Raw genomic sequence first — 17794 nt, 5'->3', positions numbered from 1 at the left:
CTCCATTATGGTACAATGAAAGTCTAACTATTGGGGGGAAAACTATATTTTATAAGGAATGGTATAAAAGGGGGGTTATTGTTGTGAATGATTTAATAAAAGACAGTGATACTCTCACTTTCTATACTTTTGAGGAATTTATCCACTTATATCAAATAAACACAGATTTTCTTACATACCGTGGTATCTTATCTTCTATCAAAACATATTTAGGTCAAGTTGATCTTGAAAATACTAGGGCAGTTTCAATTGAATATCCTTTTATACCCATCAATGTTTATTTTTTCATAAAAAAGATGAAAGGGTCTAAAGATTTGTATAATCTTATATTTAAAAACGATATTATTCCCTCTGGTAGAAAAAAATGGGAGGATGAGATCCAATTAAATAATTTGCAATGGGAAGAAATCTACAAAATTCCTTTTAAAGTAACTAAAAATACAAAACTACAATGGTTTCAATATAGATTAGTCCATCACATTCTGACAACGAACTCCTTTATCTACAGATTAGGTTTGGTTGCCAGTCCACTCTGTCCCTTATGCAATGTAGAACAGAAAACCATAATCCACATCATGTGGGAATGTCAGGAAGTACAAAATATTTTACAAAGTCTTGAAGTACTTCTAGAAGCACTTGTTATTCCTTTTGCTTATAATAAAGAAAAATTTCTCTTTGGATTTTCATTACAACATCAAATGCTTACATCAGCAAAAATTGACAATGTAATACTAATAATTATTAAGAATTATATCTATAAGACTAGATGCTATCATAGAAGATTAAATATTAATGCATTTGTAAATTTTATCAAAGAATACTACTCTGTTCAGAAATATATAGCAAATAGTCAAGGGGACTCCAAAAAGGTCAGATTGGAAAATGAATGGAGAAAATGGAAGTCTTTGATAGAAATTGCATAATAATTTGTGCAGGTAAATATACTTCACTGTAAAATGAAAACCCTTAATAATGTAGGATTTATTATGTGTCTATTGTTGTATGAGTACTTTCAGATATAATGTATGTAAACATTTTACAATCTGCACTAGGATAACTTGATTATGCTGAAAAATTGCATGCATTATATAGACCGATGTAGTTTCATTTTACTGTGTAATATCAATACTGTAGTCTTCCCTCAGTTGGCTTTGCTCTCTGATGCTGTATAATAACATTATAATTACTAGGTCAATGTAATATGGTATATATATATTATATATGGTATATATATATATTTTTTTGTTTTTTTGTTTTTTTTTTCACCCCTTTCTCTTTCAATCATACTCATAGTTTTCATATACCTACATCATAAAGCTTTACTCATACATGTATATATAAATGTTACTTGATGAACCATTCAATAGTATGTGTACTTAATACTACTTAATGATACTATCTTAATATTCATGATAAAATCTTAACCAGCTAAAAATTTCTCCAGGACTAGCAGACTTTACAAAGAATAAAATGACCTTTCATTGTGTATTTTAGATTTTCAATATACTCATAATTTTTATCTCTTCCACTAGCCCAAAGACCTCTCTCTTGTTCCTTGCTTGTCTCTTTTTATCTCTGCTATTCTCCTCTAAAGTGTGTGAGGGTTTCAAAATGTAAGTGAAAAAGATTAGAAATTGTTGTTGAGTGAGATACATAGATGTGATATGAATGTTTAGCCCACTATCACCCTCTCTTTTCTTCTCTTTCTTTTTCTCTGTCTCTCTGTCTCTCTATGTGGAAGGAAAGTGTGTGTGTGTGTGTGTGTGTGTGTGTGTAATAAAGATGACAAAGGCATGTGTTTTGTTGTGTATATAGAAATGGTAATTGGTTTTTGTAAACCATATTTTCTTAATTATATATCTATGGATGAATCCTGATTGCAATATTCTAATGCTGATGGCAACTATGAAGATAAGAATGTTGTGTAAACTAGGATATTATCTACAATATACTTAAGTTATTGATTCACAAATAGTTACAATCCTATACAGGTATGCAAGTTTCTGTGTGTGGAGTGTGTGTATGCTTATGTGATGTTAACTATACTTGTAAAAAATGCTTAAAAATAAAAAATTAAAAAAAAAAAAAAAAAATATATATATATTTACTGTATGTATTAGCTGTATGCATTAACTGTATGAACGACCACTTTACAAGAAATGTCACAAGTCTTTACCAAAGTTGAGCCCTCGAGGGTGGGAGTGTGGATGACTAGAACGTTTGATGACTAGACAGATAGTGGACTATATATAGAACTAGTTTTTAATCCAACCTATCTAACCTATGTTACTCTGCTTACACACAAGCTTTCAGACAAATCATTAACAATGATCAAAAGGCCATCATCTTCGGGGTAATGGCCTCATTCTGGAGTGTCATCTGGATGGCTACCCGAGTGACGAGTAACGAGAAAGCTGTTCAGGTGTGTGATATTTGTGTAACTAAGTGATAAGATCTCATCAATGAAGGCCCCTTCTTCCCTTATCCAAGTCTGGTGATGCAACATCACAGTAAGTATACTGATAGATGGGTGGTCTCCCAAACAAAGCAAGTAAACAACTGCTCATCTTGATGGAACAAAATTCTCAACATCTATTGTTTTTCCTTGAAGAATCAAACATTCCACCCATAATCTTAAATGGTTTATCAAGTTTGTGTCTGGGTGACATTTTACACTAAATATGACTATAAGGAGTAAAGTCAGGGTGACATTTTACAATAAATATGACTATGAGGGGTTAAGTCAGGGTGACATTTTACAATAAATATGACTATGAGGGGTTAAGTCAGGGTGACATTTTACAATAAATACGACTACGAGGAGTCATTATGATAATGAAGAGTTTACATGGACTATGATTTCTGATACATTTTTTCAATGGTCCAGTAACAAAAGTCTTAATGAAACTCCTTATAAGGATACGATGATACTGATTTACCAGCCATTTCAAAAACAAACACCAATTTATCAAAGTCTGATAGAAATTGCACCTCTGTCCAGTGGCACACCAATCTTTAAACTAGCTTGTAAATATTGAAATTTGTTAATCATGGAGAAATTTAAAACTTATGACATCACAATTAATAGCAGCAGAAGCCAGAAATATCTGAACCCCAGGAAACTGCCAACCTGTACTAAAAATAGACCTTAACCAATCCCAGCAGTGATTTCAGTGTCCATCTCGAATTCAAAGACGATTGTATAAAATCCATACAATATCACCTGGAAGTAGGAATCTAGTTACAGTTAAATAATGAAACTGCATTATACTGCTGTCTTGTGCTTCTACAACTTGTCAGTGATGCTAGGGGCCTAAATTTTGAAACCTAAAAAGTGATGGAGGAAAATCCAAAGTGATCAGGAATAAAAAGGTCAAAATGTAGATTTGGGAGATGCACTATTCCCAGTAATTAAGTAAAATTTTGTAATTTCATAAATCTGATAATTCTAGGTCAAGTACATGTGTGTATCCTAAACTGTACCACTATGTAAACTAATTAAAACATATCATGCAGGTTATGACAAACCTTAGGGACCAATCATCCACCATGGGAATCTACAACCTATTAACCTTGTTGTAATATCACTCAATATTATCTCAATCCTTAGAAGAATTCCTAATGTTGACCAGGTGTTGTAGACCAATACTTTCTTAAGGATATTATGGACAAGCTTACAGCTGTAATATCACACTAAAATATGAAGTCTTGTTCAGCCTTGTAATTACCACATGTAAACAATCTGGTGTTCTCTGGTAACTGGTAATTATAGGGATGTAGACGTATACAAGCTATATAGTCAGATATATAACTTACAACAAGTACAATGTTGGAACTTCCACAAGTCCCTATATAGTTTATCTTTACCACTTCCACAAGTCCCTATAAAGTTTATCTTTACCACTTCCACAAGTCCCTATAAAGTTTATCTTTACCACTTCCACAAGTCCCTATATAGTTTATCTTTACCACTTCCACAAGTCCCTATAAAGTTTATCTTTACCACTTCCACAAGTCCCTATATAGTTTATCTTTACCACTTCCACAAGTCCCTATAAAGTTTATCTTTACCACATCCACAAGTCCCTATAAACAGTTTATCTTTACAACTTCCACAAGTCCCTATATAGTTTATCTTTACCACTTCCACAAGTCCCTATATAAGTTATATCTTTACCACTTCCACAAGTCCCTATATAGTTTATCTTTACCACTTCCACAAGTCCCTATAAAGTTTATCTTTACCACTTCCACAAGTCCCTATAAAGTTTATCTTTACCACTTCCACAAGTCCCTATATAGTTTATCTTTACCACTTCCACAAGTCCCTATATAGTTTATCTTTACCACTTCCACAAGTCCCTATATAGTTTATCTTTACCACTTCCACAAGTCCCTATAAAGTTTATCTTTACCACTTCCACAAGTCCTTATAAAGTTTATCTTTACCACTTCCACAAGTCCCTATAAAGTTTATCTTTACCACTTCCACAAGTCCCTATAAAGTTTATCTTTACCACTTCCACAAGTCCCTATAAAGTTTATCTTTACCACTTCCACAAGTCCCTATAAAGTTTATCTTTACCACTTCCACAAGTCCCTATAAAGTTTATCTTTACCACTTCCACAAGTCCCTATAAAGTTTATCTTTACCACTTCCACAAGTCCCTATAAAGTTTATCTTTACCACGAAAATTTAAACACTAACCATAAAAAAAGTCCAAATAAATGTAAAATCTTATTTTGGTAGTATCATATCAGACTTTTGACCCCAAAAGAGCCTCCGTCTATTATATAAGTGTGTGTAGGACCCTTATATTGATACAAGCTTCCACATAACTAATCTGTCACAAAACTGTCCCAGGGCCACATCCACTCACAACACTGTCCCAGGGCCAAAACCACTCACAACACTGTCCCAGGGCCACAACCAGTCACTACACTGTCCCAGGGCCATATCCACTCACTACACTGTCCCAGGGCCACATCCACTCACAACACTGTCCCAGGGCCACAACCACTCACAACACTGTCCCAGGGCCACAACCAGTCACTACACTGTCCAAGGCCACATCCACTCACTACACTGTCCCAGGGCCACAACCACTCACTACACTGTCCCAGGGCCACAACCATTCACTACACTGTCCCAGGACCACAACCACTCACAACACTGTCCCAGGGCCACAACCACTCACTACACTGTCCCAGGGCAACAACCACTCACTACACTGACCCAGGGCCACAACCACTCACTACACTGTCCCAGGGCCACAACCACTCACTACACTGTCCCAGGGCCACATCCACTCACAACACTATCCCAGGGCCACAACCAGTCACAACACTGTCCCAGGGCCACATCCTATCACAACACTGTCCCAGGGCCACAACCACTCACTACACTGACCCTTGGCCACAACCACTCACTACACTGACCCAGGGCCACATCCACTCACAAAACTGTCCCAGGGCCACATCCAGTCACAACACTGTCCGAGGGCCACATCCAGTCACAACACTGTCAAAGGTCCACATCCAGTCACAACACTGTCAAAGGTCCACATTCAGTCACAACACTGTCCAAGGTCCACATCCAGTCACAACACTGACCCAGGGCCACAACCAGTCACTACACTGTCCAAGGTCCACATCCAGTCACAAGGTCCACATCCAGTCACAACACTGTCCAAGGGCCATATCCAGTCACAACACTGTCCCAGGGCCACATCCAGTCACTACACTGTCCGAGGACCACATCCAGTCACAACACTGTCCAACGTCTACATCCAGTCACAACAATGTCCAAGGTCCACATCCAGTCACAACACTGTCCAAGGTCCACATCCAGTCACAACACTGACCCAGGGCCACAACCAGTCACAACACTGTCCAAGGGCCACATCCAGTCACAACACTGTCCCAGGGCCACAACCAGTCACAACACTGTCCCAGGGCCACAACCAGTCACAACACTGACCCAGGGCCACAACCACTCACTACACTGATCCAGGGCCACATCCACTCACAAAACTGTCCCAGGGCCAAAACCACTCACTACACTGATCCAGGGCCACATCCACTCACAAAACTGTCCCAGGGCCACAAACACTCACTACACTGACCCAGGGCCACATCCACTCACTACACTGACCCAGGGCCACATCCAGTCACAACACTGATCCTATGGCCACATCCAGTCACAACACTGTCCAAGGTTCACATCCAGTCACAACACTGTCCAAGGTCCACATCCAGTCACAACACTGTCCGAGGGCCACATCCAGTCACAACACTGTCCGAGGGCCACATCCAGTCACAACACTGTCCAAGGTCCACATCCAGTCACAACACTGTCCGAGGGCCACATCCAGTCACTACACTGTCCAAGGTCCACATCCAGTCACAACACTGTCCAAGGGCCACAACCAGTCACAACACTGTCCAAGGTCCACATCCACTCACTACACTGACCCAGGGCCACAACCAGTCACAACATTGTCCGAGGGCCACATCCAGTCACAACACTGTCCAAGGGCCACATCCAGTAACAACACTGTCTGAGGACCACATCCAGTCACAACACTGTCCAAGGGCCACATCCAGTCACAATACTGTCCAAGGTCCACATCCACTCACTACACTGACCCAGGGCCACAACCAGTCACAACATTGTCCCAGGGCCACATCCAGTCACAACACTGTCCCAGGGCCACATCCAGTCACAACACTGTCCGAGGACCACATCCAGTCACAACACTGTCCCAGGGCCACATCCAGTCACAACACTGTCCCAGGGCCACATCCAGTCACAACACTGACCCAGGGCCTCATCCAGTCACAACACTGTCCCAGGGCCACATCCAGTCACAATACTGTCCCAGGGCCACAATCAGTCACAACACTGTCCCAGGGCCACAACCAGTCACAACACTGTCCCAGGGCCACAATCAGTCACAACACTGTCCCAGCGCCACAATCATTCACAACACTGTCCCAGGGCCACATCCAAGCATGTTAATCTAGTATACAAAAAGTCCTAAAGGGCAAAAATCTGACAAAATCTTCATTCTTTATATTGTTTACAAGCAAATTACCAGAATGTGTACTCACATTTACATCATAAAAAGCACTTCCATGGAATCAGGACTAGGACTGCACTGCCTGAAAAACAGAAAGTCAGAGTTTAGTGAATATTTTCTTGATTCTCAAACTGTTTGTATAACAATAAAGAAGTGATCATTAAGTGTACTTTCTCAGAAGAAGCTACTTTGTACTAGATCTCCTAACCTGCACATACAAAACTAATCAGAACAACCAGAAACAGAGTAAACTGAAGAGATCCATCTTGAATTGACAAGATCTATCTTGAGCACTTTCTGAGTAACCAAAGTGGCCATTATACACTAAAAATCCAATAGGTTTGCCTGAGAGACACCCCAGTGAACAACATACAGGAGGCCCATCACATGCCATACAGAACAATTGTCTTGTTAAAGGAAACAATCACATCAGGTCAGAATGGTTTTGTCTCTCAGCATCTGCCTGATCATCGGCCGAATACATGACACATAGTGTTGGAAAAGACCACTCCTCCATGTAGAACTTCGTGAGCAGAAATTTTAAACCGACTAACATCCTCGATTTATCTGTCATCCTGTCAGTAATGTACAATTCTTAACAAGGTTTCAGTATTTATTGTTAATCAGAAATTTTGATTTTCACCATAAAATAGCTAAATGATTTGTTTGGTGATGGATTACAGTCTGGACAGTGTAAGTAATGAGGTTCTATGTAATATCTTTAAAGCACCATAACAGATGGAGCACACTTGTTTACTGGTGAAAATGATACAGCTTGCTGACGAAAACAAGGCACCAACTCATGCCAGACATGATTTGTCTGCAAATTAAAATCGTTATAAGATATGAAATATTATCAATTTCCTCTTCGAGCTATATGTATGAAGATTAATTTTAAGCTCTACAAAAATTTGTGAGAGCTATTGTTGTCCTAGCTACCACCTGCAACATCTTGGCTAAAGGTCTATAAACAGGGAAAGCATCGCTCACAAATGGTATGTGTCATCTCTCATTCTACAGATACGGGCTGGGTGAGAGAAGCTTGGTATGCCATTTCACTGCCCATAAGATAAACCATCAAGTGTCCAGAACCAGGTACATTTTTGTTCACAGGCCTTTAACCTGAATTGACAACACTGACCGATGTTTGGTGGACTGACCAGTGAGCTTCACTTGCAGGACAGTGTCCTAAATTCAGCTTCATTTAACCATCATCAGATAAAGATACTGGCAGACAGAACTTCAAAGCCATAGAACTTCCACTATTGTTCTTATCTACTAAATATTTTCAGCAAATAACTGAATTCTACTGATATCTCATTAAACACAAACACCTCCTCACAGGGTAACAGATGCTTTTCTACACAACTCATGCATTTGGGCTTATTCTACTAAACTTAGGAGGTTGCAAAGGGCACCTGTCTAAATTTACTTTCATCAGCCAATCTGACCAACTGACCAATTGATAACATGTAGCATACTGACATGACATGCGCAGGCACATGTACATAGTTCCTACAGTCTGGACAGGACTGGACATGGTCACCTCTGTTATGACCAGCCCTCTGACATACCAGGTGTGGTCAGTAACTTGTAAACAGTGACTGATCACCAGGCACCTCCACCAGCTGGACATACATGTCTACATCTATCATCACTTTCCCAATCTGTCTTCACATCATCTGCCCAATCTTTCTAATCTTTCTTTCTGTCAGGGTGATGGACAAAGCCACCAACAAATTGTTTTATAGGTATAATTTCCAATCTATCTTCTGTACGATAAATCTCGCAACTATTGGACAAGATCAATATGTAATTGATCAACCTAAAGAACACCAACACATTCAATCAGTAATGTTTAATGATCTAATCAGGTCAACATACTAATTGGTCAGTTACATTGATTAGTTTTGTATAATCATAGAAGATGAGGTCAACATGAGACTTTTTTACCCCAAAAATTACACATGTATTTATATATATATTTTTCCATTTTATATCAATGAGTATCTTCAGTTTATAAAACACTACTGTATATGTGATTGAACAGTAAGTAAAATCTAGCTAAATGATGTTTAAATAAATTCTAATTGAAACAAGAGTGCCTTGGTTGACAAACTACCGTAAATATTCGTGTATAGTGCGCACTTTTTTAAGCTGAAACTGTCGTGTCAAAAAGGGGGTGCGCACTATACGCAGGTACATGCCATTCCTGGGGTTATCATTCCCGAGTTCTGCATCCGCCATATTGGATTACCTCCCTTCACATAGTTATATGTAAAAGTCGTCGGTCTTATATCATAGTTTGGAGATAAAAACAACAAAAAAATAAAATGTTTTAATCATCTGCCATTCACGCTAGCATTACGGTGAATCTAATTTTTTTTCGTTTCTGGTCGGTCTTACTATTGGTCGGGGCTATAGTAGTGTCTGAATTTCTGCCTCATTTTGATGATGTATCTGTGGAATTCAATGAATCCGGAAGTTTTTAGGCGATTGTCGTTCTGTTCATAAATCGGACAGCCCATCCCACCGATGCCCAAAGTTGGTGACCCCATGACCTCTCTTGATCTGCATGGCCCGCTCGCGCAGTTCTGTTGTACTGGCAGCGATGCCGGGATATCGGCGATCGCATACAAAGTTGAACAGCTCACTCTCTCCATCTCTGGGTGTTTCGCTGTCGCACCTATGTCAGCCCTTCTGGTCAGTGGTTGGGACTTAAAACGGTCTTTTCTTTCTTCCGTGCCTTGATATTTTACTCTGGAATGTCGAAGCGGCGACCGGCGGCACGAAACTCCAGTCTCTCGGCATAGAAAGATCATGCCTGTACTGAACAAACCACCTGCTTTTATGGGGACAAGGTAGGATTGAAAATATTCAGACAGTTAAAACAACATTGTTTTCTGACCAATAGTACGCATTCAGCCGAAGCCGGGTGTCATCAGTCTCCTCATACTCAATGTGTTAACTGTCATTAACCGTTAATTATACAATCAGCCAAGCCTTTCATGCTTGTTAGGTCACCTGGGTAAATTTGTTTACTTAAGGTAATTACATGTGTTAGGGTCACGCTCATTGTGGTTTCCTAATTATCAATGGATCAGACCACATCAAATGTTTCGTCGCAGTGACCAGTCAATTAATTTTTCTGTAGATTTTTTTTTTTTAAATCTGATCTCCAAAAAGTACCTGTGCACTATACGCGAATATTTATGGTATATACATTTATGGACCTGATAAAGAGAGGTTTGTTGGAAGTTGTTAATGTGCTGTCTACAAAATCAACACACAGTGTAAAGACTGTTACATAAGTTTCTATATCAAGTGATATCAGGCCTTATAAAGCATGGTTGCTTCAATCTATATAGCCATCTGTAGGTCAATTATACCAGGTGTATATTTGTAAAATGTTATATCAGTATATCTAAATTGTTCACATCAATTAACACTGGTATGGTAACCAAGTCATTTCTAAACACAAAATTTCTGTCTGTTAAGTACAAACACATCAAGATAAAAAAAAATACTAAGAAGATGATTCCATTGGCAACATCTGACATGTTGAGGTTATTAATATAATTTTTTTTTAAAAAACAATACACCTTTACACACCAGAGAGAGACAAGTGCAGATCAGTTAACACTCTATCTGGGTTATCCCAAGATTAATTTTTCAACAACCTCACTATTTCTATGTTATGATCCCACCAATGTCCTGCTATGGTGATCAGCTGATTTTTCCAATTGTCTCTTACTATCTCAGACCATACAACCCTTCCAGACCACCTGTATCAACTGTATTTCCTTAGGTACCTCAAAGCTCCAAGATGTGATAGACAAACTGACTCAGGTATGGGTGGATCTAGCTCCAAATAGCACTGTACATCCCCTATCAGCAATCCTAACCCTCACCAGTGTTCCTCACCCTTACAAGCGTTCCTCACCCTTACAAGTGTTCCTCACCCTCACCAGCGATCCTCACCCTCACCAGTGTTCCTCACCCTTACAAGCGTTCCTCACCCTTACAAGTGTTCCTCACCCTCACCAGCGATCCTCACCCTCACCAGTGTTCCTCACCCTTACAAGCGTTCCTCACCCTTACAAGCGTTCCTCACCCTTACCAGAGTTCCACACCCTCACCAGTGTTCCACACCCTTACAAGCGTTCCTCACCCTTACAAGCGTTCCTCATCCTTACAAGTGTTCCTCACCCTCACCAGTGTTCCTCACACTTACAAGTATTCCTCACCCTCACCAGCGATCCTCACCCTCACCAGTGTTCCTCACCCTTATAAGCGATCCTCACCCTTACCAGTGTTCCTCACCCTTACCAGTGTTCCTCACCCTTACAAGTGTTCCAAAGTTTTGCCAGTCATAATTATTTCCCACCCTAACCAGTCCCAACAAAGACAGTATTTGAGACAGAAGTGATGGAGAATCTCTGTGTTAAAGCAATGACAAGAAAGTAACACATTAAAATCAAATATAAATGGAATAAAGAAAGGCTAAAAGAACCATCCTATCACAAAGCCTTTTATACTGCTAGTCTGTCTTCAGCACTTCTGACTACACACAGTGATACACACCCACCAAACATGATGTCATGATAAAACATGCACAGTACTTACCCTGCAAAAAGCCACCACATTACACCTGACTCACACCAGGCTTATAACAGGACAATTTGTTGTTCCGAGCCCTACTGAACAGCGATAGATAACAATTTGAGCATTTCTTCATGCAGGCTTATTCTTTGAGAAATACTCTACCATGCTTCAGGATCATGGACATTCTTAAGCAGCAACACAGACCTTATTTCACTCTCCTCCACAACATCATGTGATAGTTAGTTGCTCGACATGTGAGGGTCTTTCTCATGTGACAGGGGATACAAAAGGCCAACATAACTGGAAATGTCTGCCTAACAATAGTGAACTTTGAACTTATTTGTTAGTCCTTATCTAGTGACATTTACAAAACCTTGAAAGCAGTGTAAACATTTAAGTCCTCCTCTTACTAGGAAACAAATTCTCTAAATTGAGAAACTTCTGTTAATGTAAAGATACATTTAAGTCTGACAGCATCCACGTATCAGGAAATTAAAACTCGTGTCCTCATCCACAAAGAATTTGTATATTTTTTCTTTTTTTTTAACATTTTATCAAATTTAAAGAGGCCTGGTACAAGGTTAAGGAAATGTACCTGATTATGATCTATCTGCGCAGTAGGCAGTTATATGTTATCTGAATGAGTCACCTGTTGTATTTTAAATATTTTAAATTCAAATTGTCAACTTTTAATGTGATGAATGTGACTTGTTGAAATGACTGATATCCCTGATGGCTGGTAATCACTATCTTCTATATTGATATTTCACTAGGACTAGGTGACATTTAATGTTGAAGTCAAATGTCAATGGGCTGACAAAGGAATCAAGTGATTAACATTTTTTCAGAGTTAAGTAATTATTGAGACAAAAAGTTGATTCATATTCATTATGAAAAAATTCTACATATCTTTCCATGTGACTAAAACTGCTCAAACAATGTGAGTCAATATGTTTATCTACCAGTGTCCATAATTAATGTGATGAATCGTCTACAGATCATGTTGTTGGAAAAGGAGCAACTCTGTTCATCATCATTGATAATCTATACTATGTATATACAGCACCTGTATACACAAATACACCCACTCTCCTTACTCTCATCATAACTAAGTGTTTCCTCACCAGCAAATGGACCCCATTCAACGTCAATACAAACAACCTCTACAAAATCAACAAATTCAGACAAGAGAGCTTTGCAAAGGGAGAAAACTCATTAATCAAATTAATAAGCTCTTCTGTATTGTAGCTTGGGAATACAGACCATCAAAAATAAATGGTATTACAAATTAACTGTTCAACTCCCTACTGTACCACGAAACCAATCTTCCACAGTAAGAAACAGTGCAGCATTCATCACAACGGCCATAACACACGATTGATGTAGCAATCATTACCCATTTTAAAAATTGGAAATAACTAAGCATGGGCAAAAACACAAATAATGTTGAAAATAAATACTGAACATATATTGTGATGAGAACAATCAAGAATACAACTTTTATTCAATAACCAACTAGCTTTGAAATCTCTGCTTGAAACCATGCATTACTCAGCATATAACTACTTGAAAGAGAGAAGCAGCAGTGAGTTTCTTTGTAATCGGTGAAATATTCCTGTAGGCATACATTGAACCTACAGACCGTGTCTTTTAGTGCTGTTTTGTGGGAAGTACAGTTGTACAGATTTGTTTGCTGACAGGTAACACCAAAGAATACTAGAGTCGATACCAGTGCCAGTGGCTACAAACGTTTTCCACAAAGATTTCTCAATGTTTTTCACAAAGATGTTGTAATGAGTTTTTTTTCGCAAAGATTATGGTAAGTTTGAAAGGAAACCACAGTTCAGTACCTAAAGCCTGTAATATGTGACACATACATCCATAGGGGACTATTGTATTGATCTTATATAGCCTCAAGGCCTTACTCCTGAGCAGTTCCCAGTCTCCTTGTCTTCATGTTTCCTTAAAATCTCCCTATATTCCCCTCGTCAACCAAGGCCTACAATATCACTTAAATTACCCATCCACACCCAGCTCCCTTCTAACTCCCTCAAACCACTCTCAATATGTTTAAAAACCCCAGTGAATTACAACCAAATTCTGATGCATACTTATAAACCTAAATAGCACAATACCAAGGTAAAAACTTGCTTTACTTTGCACAGGTTTATCAAAACAGAAATATTTTTCTGACAATCATTTCTGTGACCTCCTTATAGCCAGATCTCTACTAAACGTTACACCCTTATACACAGGTCTGATCATTTGGTTATTATGGTCTTCTTTCTCTGCCACCAACAATAACCTGTGACTAAGATCTGTCCTTCAACATCACTGGACAACCTCACTAAATATAATTGCCTTGAGACTACTACAGATATGGCTACTGGGACAAGAAGCCAATATATGTAATTGATGATGATGATGACTCTTTCCCTAGTCAATATTCTGTAACTGCTTTGCCTGGAGTCTATTTGTAGGTGGACCAACCTCGGGGCTTCACCTCATGGCATACACTAATACATGGCTTCAACTATCTTTTGTCAGCTGGACTCAGTCTGATCTGGTCTTGGTCTGGTTTTGGTCTGGCCTAGTCTAGTCTTGGTCTTGTCTAGTCTGGTCTGGTCTTGGTCTGGTCTTGGTCTTGGTCTGGTTTGGTCCTGGTCTGTTCTGGTCTGGTCTGGTCTTGGTCTGGTATAATCTCAGTCTGGTCTTGGTCTGATCTGGTCTGGTCTTGGTCTGGCCTGGTCTGGCCTGGTTTGGTCTTTGGTCTGGTCTGGTCTGGTCTGGTCTGGTCTGGTCTGGTCTGGTCTGGTCTGGTCTGGTCTTGGTCTGATCTGGTCTGGTCTGGCCTTGGTCTTCCCTTGGTCTAGCCTTGGTCTGGTCTGGCCTGGCCTGGTCTGGTCTTGGCCTGGTCTGGCCTCGTCTGGTTTTGGTCTGGTCTGGTCTAGTCTGGTCTGATCTGGTCTTCTTTATTCGAGCAAATTTGTATTTTAATTCAAAGACCACAAATGGAATGCTGGAACAAGAGAATTAGATTGTAGACTAGTTCTGATTGGTAGGCTAAACAACATATTATTGGCTATGTCCCTGGACTAACAACCAATTTGTGATCCTGCATTATGACTTAATATGTCCCCTTATCTAGTGCCGATTCGATCTCATTAATAAGCATTCTATTTCTTTGTGTGATATGAAGCTGGGTGTGTTTGATGCTCGTTTGTTTGCCTGCTGGTTTCGTCGTTGTGTAAATCTTTCTGTTGTTCATATGTTGACATAGTTTTATTGAATTTGGACTATGTTGACAAGTTGGTATTTTCTTGATTTTTTTGTAAGCATATATTCAGGCCGAAATCTAAATAATTTGAACCCCTGAAATTTCAAGAATTGGTCCTAATGTGTGGTGCCACGGCTTGTTTAATGATAGTAAGATCAGGACAGTTTTCATCCTATGGTCTGGCATAGTCCTCCGAGGCTTGGTCCTGCATGGTCTCAGTTTGAAAAATTTAAACTGGAGTTATATTCATCCACATTTCGGCCAACTTTTGATGCCTATAAACCTATAAAACTTGTCTTTGTCTGATGTAAATAATTACCATAACTTTTCTGATGTATTACAAAGATTAAACACAAGTAAATGCAAGCTGGGTTTTTTTTGCAACAGTGTAGGACATTTGAAGGTTAAATTTTAGTTTCCAATGATCTATAAAAGTGAGGTAATGAATACAACATCTGACACTATATTGTCACATGATCTTTCCCAGTCACCTCATCCTACAACTAAATGGAAGCTTCTAGCCTAAATTGTGTGTAACCCTTGTTTTGAATATTTACATTTTTCTGTGATTCAAGAGACAGACTGGTTTGTAATCATCTCACATCCTTACTATGAAATAGTTAACAGTCTGTCAGAGGGAGCTGTCTGATTCAGGTAGCCTCACCAATCACCACTTTCTTACAGATATTACATTTTAGACCCAAGAAAAGTGACAGATGGTCACCAATCCTTTGGCCATCTGTACAGGCTACAGATGCTGACTACACCTTCACTTGAATACAGAACAGTATTAAATTTCTTGGACAGTTAAATCTTATCGCACACAGTTGTGTCTTGTTTTTCAAATCCAGTGCTAGATTTTTCTACAACAGATCAATAATTTCTTCTAACATGTAATTGTTTTCTAAAACTTATTTGTGAATTTTTAATGAAGAATTGTGAAAGTGCTTTCTATAATGATTACCACATTCAAAAGCAGCCCAGCCATGACTTGTTTGCTCTGTTATTAAAATAAGGAGTATAATTAACTATCAGTTATAACCAACACTGATTTGAAGAAATCAATTTTCCACATAAGGCCTGGTGAAGGAACACAATGAACCGGAGAAATTCTAACCAAGCTAATTTCTCGACACATAATTTCTCGACACATGTATTTGCATGAAATATTATGAAAAGCTACTGCAGGTCATACAACTGAACCATTCACAATAAATGCATACTCAGGCAGCTGTTTGTAATATCACAACACTCATGATCAGACATACTAGTTGCTCTATTGACTTGAGTAGCCTGCCCTGTCCATCATATTCCTAGTAGAATCAGTCCCTATTAAGGGGGAAAAACCAACAAGGGACTTAAGGGGCCAAAAATTTAAGAATCTTATCCAAAGACTTTGTTTTGCCCCAAAATTTGGAAAATAAGTAAACAAAATATTTTGTTCCATATGTTTTGAATTGTGTCATCCTATCAATGGTCCTTTATATGATATGTAGTGTTTCTGGTGTTATATACGATAGGACCTTGAACCAAGGCAGCACCCACACAAATACTTCTCTGCTGAAATGTATTGGTACATCTAGTATCCTACATAGCACATCTAGTATCCTACATAGCACATCTAGTATCCTACATAGCACATCTAGTATCCTACATAGCACATCTAGTATCCTACATAGTACATCATTGAATCTATTTTCTTCTGGATTTATTCAGTTTTTTAATATTATTGAATTTGTTTTCAAGTTTCTTCTGTTTTTTTTAAAGATATATATTGTAGTGTATAATGAGTTCATTTTGCCAATTACAAATTCAATGTGAAAATAAGTTTTCGTAAATGAACAGCAAACACCAAGAATATATAATATAACTCTACAAATTAAAGTGAAAATAACCAAAACTTGATACTGGAAAAAAAAACTGTTATGGCACTTTTTTCTATTTCAGAAAGCTTTTGAAATGTCTATGAACTTAAATTCATTTAAGAATAACATTTTTTGATGAATTTGTTTAATGCCTAGAGTTTCTGTTGTAAAAAAAACTACTAGATCTGTTCTTCCAAATCATCTTAAAACTTTTCAGACATCGTCAAGTACAAAACTGTTAAAACTTTTTAAAGAGGCCATGATTTAGTAGATGGAGATAGAAGATTCTGTAAAACCCCCTGATAACCAGGCAGAAACACAACAAAAAAGAAAATTTGTGTTTTATTTATAGAACACTTGAGTGTTAAAGACCTTAAAGTGACATTCCAGTTTCCTTCCATACCTCTGTCATGCTGAGAGGATTTGAAAGTCTACACCCCAATAGCTGTTGAGTGCCTACTCTACCCCATCTTAACACACCTGGACATGTAAAGTAACATCATGTAAAAATAATTCTAGTCCTGGCTCACTGACATGACACCATGCATCACTATCCTTTCCTTAAAGAACTCTTCAAAAAAGAGGTCATAAAAACCACTTGCATGTTTATCTCTCCACAAGACATAAAATCACTATCTTGGATTATCTTTTCACTAAATTCTTCTGTATGTAAAAGATAACATAGGACTTGGTATCATGTCCATACAAAAGAAAGGAACAAGTGAAAGAAATAAGAGAAAGGAACGAGTGAAAGGAACGAGTGAAAGGAACGAGAGAAAGGAACGAGTGAAAGGAACGAGAGAAAGGAACGAGTGAAAGGAACGAGTGAAAGGAACGAGAGAAAGGAACGAGTGAAAGGAACGAGAGAAAGGAACGAGTGAAAGGAACGAGTGAAAGGAACGAGAGAAAGGAACGAGTGAAAGGAACGAGAGAAAGGAACGAGAGAAAGGAACGAGAGAAAGGAA

The 17794-nt window shown here is 38.6% G+C and overlaps 1 protein-coding gene across 1 annotated transcript in view; it reads right to left on the bottom strand.

Annotated features, from left to right (window-relative positions):
• LOC132550603 (dystroglycan 1-like) overlaps positions 1-17794 on the bottom strand; it is a 91168-nt gene that overhangs the window by 52180 nt on the left and 21194 nt on the right. The window contains exon 2 of the mRNA XM_060214692.1: positions 7114-7164. The gene's annotated coding sequence lies outside the window, so the exon portion shown is untranslated. The remainder of the gene's footprint in view (positions 1-7113; positions 7165-17794) is intronic.

This window comes from Ylistrum balloti, unplaced genomic scaffold (genome assembly GCF_031769215.1).
Source record: "Ylistrum balloti isolate Yb309-2 unplaced genomic scaffold, AGI_CSIRO_Ybal_v1 Utg370134, whole genome shotgun sequence".
Taxonomy (NCBI): domain Eukaryota; kingdom Metazoa; phylum Mollusca; class Bivalvia; order Pectinida; family Pectinidae; genus Ylistrum; species Ylistrum balloti.
The sequence above is the reverse complement of the archived record's forward strand: the minus strand, read 5'-3'. Positions and strand labels throughout refer to the sequence as shown.